Source organism: Mustela nivalis, assembly GCF_964662115.1.
Source record: "Mustela nivalis genome assembly, chromosome: 9".
Lineage (NCBI taxonomy): Eukaryota > Metazoa > Chordata > Mammalia > Carnivora > Mustelidae > Mustela > Mustela nivalis.
The window spans coordinates 111,254,299-111,259,653 of record NC_139028.1 but is presented as its reverse complement, the minus strand read 5'-3'; the positions used below and the strand labels follow the sequence as shown (position 1 = coordinate 111,259,653).

At 56.5% G+C, this 5,355-nt stretch overlaps 1 long non-coding RNA gene across 1 annotated transcript; it reads right to left on the bottom strand.

The window, feature by feature from the left end:
- Positions 1 to 2,337: 2,337 nt before the first annotated feature.
- Positions 2,338 to 4,021, bottom strand: LOC309873105. The gene is made up of 2 exons (XR_014316190.1): positions 3,679 to 4,021; positions 2,338 to 2,742 (listed from the first exon to the last, which is right to left on the bottom strand). It is a non-coding gene; the product is annotated as an uncharacterized lncRNA (long non-coding RNA).
- Positions 4,022 to 5,355: the final 1,334 nt, after the last annotated feature.

Below are 5,355 nucleotides of genomic sequence, written 5' to 3'. Positions count from 1 at the left end.
CTCTTACCTGTCCTGTCTCCTTTATGAGTGATGGCTTCTTCAAAGGGAAGTCGATATGTTGAAGCAGGGTATTTTCTGGGCCTGCAGTACCTCCTTTTGCAGGAGAGAGTCTTAGAAGGGTAGAGGAGAGGTCTCTCTGTTTTGACTGTATTCGCCCTGCCTGTACTGTGATCACTGACTTTTGGCCTAGCTGGGAGAGGCCGGATGCAGTTAGGTCGGGCGGTGACATAGGGCTTTGGAACTGCCTAAGTCTTCAGGACCAGATTGCTAAGGCACGATAGCAGTTTGTGGAGGAAGTTCACGTTATTTCTCACAGATGCCCTGGGAAGGAGGGAGGTGGTGGCACTGAGGGTCTTGGTTGAAATATTTCAAGCAGGAATACCAGTCACAGACTACTCAGAACAGGACTGGCCTGTTGGCTCTAGACTGACTGTGGATCATCTCTGGGGTAGTCCTACTTTCTCACAAGGAAGTGGGGTTCAGAGATTTAAGAGATTTGCTTGTGGAGATGGGATTTTGACCCCAGTGGCTGTCACTGGAACTCGTGCTGGAAATGTGCCCGGCTGCTTCCTGGAACTTGGGACCGTCCCGACTTGCCACCTAAGAACCCCACTCAGACCTGGGAGTACTATATTCTCTCTCTCGAGCTTAATGCCCTTCTCACAGGTTCTTGTTCCTCCTGTCTTGTCCTACTGTTGCTACTGTTCCTGTTTCTGTTGTCTGAAGAGCATCGAAGATCTCCCCGTGTTATTACATACGGCGAAGTTGGAAAGCTCCAGTTTGATTCACATTCTGAGGCAGATGTAGAAACAGTCACAACTCAACCTTTGGTCGCTAGTTTATGGTTTTACTTGTGCTCTTTCTCTCCCACCCTCAGTCCAAGCGCAGAGAAGGGCTTAGCTGGGAGGCGAAGAAGGTGGGCTTCCCAGATACAGATGGTCTGGTAGCTTGGGAGGGGGCAGGCTTGTCATCTCTCTGGGTATTTGGGCTAGAGCCAGGGTTCTGGGAAGAACGGGCGGAGCAGAGTCCCCATGTGGAATCCAGCCGGGCGAGGATGGGCTCGTTCTTGCTCAGGGTTTGCTCCCTGGCAGGTCATCTGGAGTTGGATCCAAACTTGCCACCTGTCTCGCTTCCGAGCATTCCAGGCTGCTCCTGGTTAGGATCTAAAAGTGCTAGTTGCCGGCTGGGTTGGGCCAGGCACTGGGTGCCAGGGCCTCACCTAACCTGTCAGACTCCCTTCCCAGATTCCGATTCCCACCACACCTCCCTGCTTCTCTGCTTGTGTAATCTTCACCCCCCCCTTCCTGGTATCCTTGACCTTCTAGGTAGCTGAGGAGTTAGTCTGGAGAGACCCCAGTTCTGAAGGTCTGAAGGGGCAGGTCAGAGAGGCCCAGAAGTGGGGCCGAGCTGGGGAAAACGGGGTTTCTGCTGGGTGGGCCGCAGCAGACTGGGCACCGCATGTGGACTGGGCCGGGCTGGGGGACCCCGCCTCCCAGCCTCCCTGGGACTGCAGGAAGAGTGACTCATCCTCACGTCCTGCCTCCTGGGCCTCAGGGTCTGGTGGTTTGGTGCAGAGGAGAGTGGCCAGGTTGTTGGATGAGATGAGGCCTGTGCTTGGGGGCCGGCCAGTACCCACAAACGGAGGTGGGGGGGCAGTCCAAGGGGAGGGTGTTGAGACCTGGGGTGGGTTGGCTATGGGCTTCCGAAGCCAGATGGAGCTAGAGGGCTTCTGCCCTGCCCTGGTGGGCAAAAAAGAGGTTAACAGCAGGAGTTTCTAGCGGCAGATGTGGGGCAGGGAAAGAGGGGAGGGCCATCTGGAGTTGGTGCGGCCCCGCCCTGCCCAGAGGATCCCTGAGTCACCGCCCAGCCTGGGGCTCTGGGGCTGTGCTTAGGACTGGCGGCCTCCCTATCCCGCCTCCCTATCCCGATCCCAGCTGGGGCCCCGGCGCTTGTTGGAGCTCTGCCTGGCTCCCCGGCTCCTCCCGGCCCCGCCCGGCTTGCCTCTGCGTGGCCGGTGAGCGCCTGTGAGCGCCTGCGCCAGGGGGACATCTCTGGTTGTTGGGCCCATTTCCTGACATGCTGGGGAGGCTTGTGCCACTAGCACACCACCTGGAGCTGGCATCCGGGAGCCCAGGCTGCAGCGCGTGCCTCCTGGGTCCCCAGCCACGGTCATGGGGCCAAAAGGGAAGGGGGAGTTGGGAGCGGGCTGGGCCTGAGAATAGGGGTGATCTTGGAGAACTAGAGTGAGATGCAAGGAGGGAGCCGTTTTATCCGCTTACTGGGCAAAATCTTAAGAGTGTCCAGAAAAGGAGGTGGAGAAAGGAGAGGAGTCTGGGCTCAGGTGCATTTGACTGCGGATGAAATCTTTTCTTTCCGTATAGTTAGCGTACAGTGTTCTGTTAGTTTCGGGTGTGCCATTGAGTGATTTCACACTAACACACGTCGCTCAGTGCTCATCAGGGCACTCCCTCATCCACATCCCCTGTTCTCCCCCGCCCCCTCTGCAGGGGGAACCATCAGTTTGTTCTCTCTAGTTAGTCTATTTCTTGGTTTGTCTCTCTCTTTTTTTCCTTTGTTCGTTTGTTTCTTCAATTCTACCTATGAGTGACATCATAGCGTATTTGTCTTTCTCTGACTTCTTTCATTTAGTGAGATAACTCTCCAGCGCCATCCATGTCCTCGCCGCAGATCAAATCCACCGAGCCCAGTGCCTGAATGGAAACGCCTGAGACTTGGTTCAGCCTGTGTAGAAACCGGTAGATACTGGTTATAAGTTATTTGTTTTAGCTTTGTTGGCCCTCTGCTTAAGTCACTTATTAAAGAGCCAAAAGCCTTTAAAGTTCTTCCAAGAAAGACCTAGATTGTCTTCTTTTTTTCATGTCCTATTTGAGCTGGAGCTGGACAGCTGCTCTGCACACTGGGTCAGACCCGGCCCACCAGCTGCCCACATGCCCCAAATGTGCCACTTCCCCTTTTGAGAGGTGGGGGAAGGGTCTAGAATGTCAAAGGGAGTGGAATAAAGTGTTTTGGAGGATCCACCCAGTCATTTCTGAAATTAATACTGTGGTTTTCATGGCAACCAGCACTCTTTGTCCTCAGAACCCAAAACTTTCCCTCCGCACATCAAAGGGGTTTTCCTGGGCGGCTGTGGCTTCCCTGGCCCACCCCTCCAGCTGTATCTACACTGGAGGGTAACTTCCCTGACTTGCTCTGGTCCCCTGTGCATTTGAATGGAGTTCTGGGGTCCTCACCTTTCTTCTGCATGTCTCCCCTAATGCTGGGGCCTGAAAATACCAGGGTTCCCAAAAGGTTAGAGACACAGCCACCTGCTCCTGTCTGTTTGCTCTAATCAGGCTGGCATGGCTCCCCGGGGGAGGCTGTCATTTTACTCTAGTGGAATTACTGGGGTGTCCCAGAGCTTCAGCACCCAAGGGATGGGTGGAATGGTGGTCAAGGTGGCTGCTGGGCGTTGTGCTGTATTGAATGTCTTGGGAAAGGCAGAATCCCATGGGCATGTGGGGCTGCCTAAGCGGCAAAGGTGCCCTTGGTGACCCTGGGTCTCTAGATGTTCCTGGGCTCTTTTCATTCTTGTAGCCCCCTCCCTTTCGGGAACTTCCCCCTTCCTGTCCCCCTTCCACATTTCCTCAGGATTCCAAAGGGGAAGCCTACTGACCTTACCTTGTTTACACAATGGGCAGGCCAGGCGCAGAGCAGGGGCTGGACGGTCAGGGTTTGGGGCTATTTCGGATCGGATCGGATCGCCCATGGAATGTGCTTCCCTCTACTCCCAGCTGCCCCCTCCCCTCTGCAGCAAGAACAGCTGTCATGTGAGGGCCTCTCCCGCTGGCTCAGCCCTTTTGCAATCATCTGGCTGGCTCCGTCAGGATGGGGGTGGATAGTGAGGATGGGCAGAGCCAAAGGGTAACCGAGGGGACATGGCAGGGCAGGGAGGGCTATGGAGTTGAAGGCCGGGGGAAGAGGCTTGCCAGGGCCAGGTAAGGTGGGGTGGAAGCAGCTGAGGCGCCCGTCAAAGGCCGGGGTGGGGGGTGGGGGTGACCGGGACCTGAAACTTTCTAGGTGCTTGGGGAGACGAGCTATAGAGCTGGTTATAGCGGCCCCTGGCCAGTCATTCTTCAGGGAGATCTGCATTTCCCCTGAGTCACAGGGAACCCACGGGGTGCTTTCCTGCCAGGCCCACTCTCGGCGGGGTCTGAATCACCGAGTTGCCAAGGGTGTTGGCGGCCCTATTGTGGAGGTGCCTGTGTCCTACCCCGCCCACTCCCGTTAGGACAGGGGTTAGCAAACATGCCTCTTTATCCCACCCCCCTCAGCGGGAACGCTCCATCTGCGAGACTCAGGCTTACAGAATGTACCGTATGCAGGATTGCCTGAGACACCGCGTTAGGTAGTCCCTTTATTTTGCCCAGGAGGAACCGAGCCCAGAGAGGGGAAGTGACTTATCAAGGGTGCATGTGAGTCTTTCCACAGTTCTCGAAGCCACTCACTGAGTCACTTTGGTTCCTAGAGCAGGAGGGCGCCTCTCCCAAAGCCGCGGGGCGACGATGATGAACGGACCACACACCCTTGGTTTTGGAGGCAGAGAGAAGCATGGCATCCAAGGCTGGAGCAGCCGTCGCTGGGTATTGAGCCCAGAAGTGGAGCAGGTCCCAAGGCAGGTCACCGCCACCACCTCCCAACCCAGCGCTCCAAGTCCTGGGGCGGGCAGAGGGCACAGGGTGTAGCAGAGGCGGGACTTCGAGTGACAGGAACCTCAACTATGTGGTGACTCAGGCTCTGGGCAGCCGAGGCCCTTCCCTCACTGCTCAGCCTGATCTCCTTAGCCTGGACTTGGGAAGTGCAAGCAGCAGAGGGAGGGAAAAGCGGGCTGGTCTCCCTTTCTCCCCTGGAACTGGAGGAAAGGCAGAGGAAGTTGGAAAGGGTGGCGGAAAGGCAGAGTCCAAAAAAGGGGGAGAGGAGGCTGCTGCTCCCCTCGTTCCCCGCCCCCTGCTGGGGAGCCGAGCTGGCTGGCTCCCTCCCTCAGCTCCAATTCTGAGCTCTACTTTGGGGAGGGGGGGCTCCCTCCTTCACAGCCCTGTTCAATAGTGTTTTGCCTCTTCCTTAATCTCAGCTCCACATTGCCCCTCTCTCCGCATCCACACATCCTCACCTCCCTGGCCTCCAGGCCATCTCTCTAACCAACCGTGTCCACCTGCCCTGCTGTCCCTGCCCACGTCGTCCCCTTTCTCTTGCCTGGTTGCTCTTTCTGTGCCTTCTTTCCTCCCAGAGTCTGTACGCAGAACCCTGTGTGTCGTCTCTTGTTCTCTAATCAGCTTTGACTTGGGTTCTGCTTTGGCC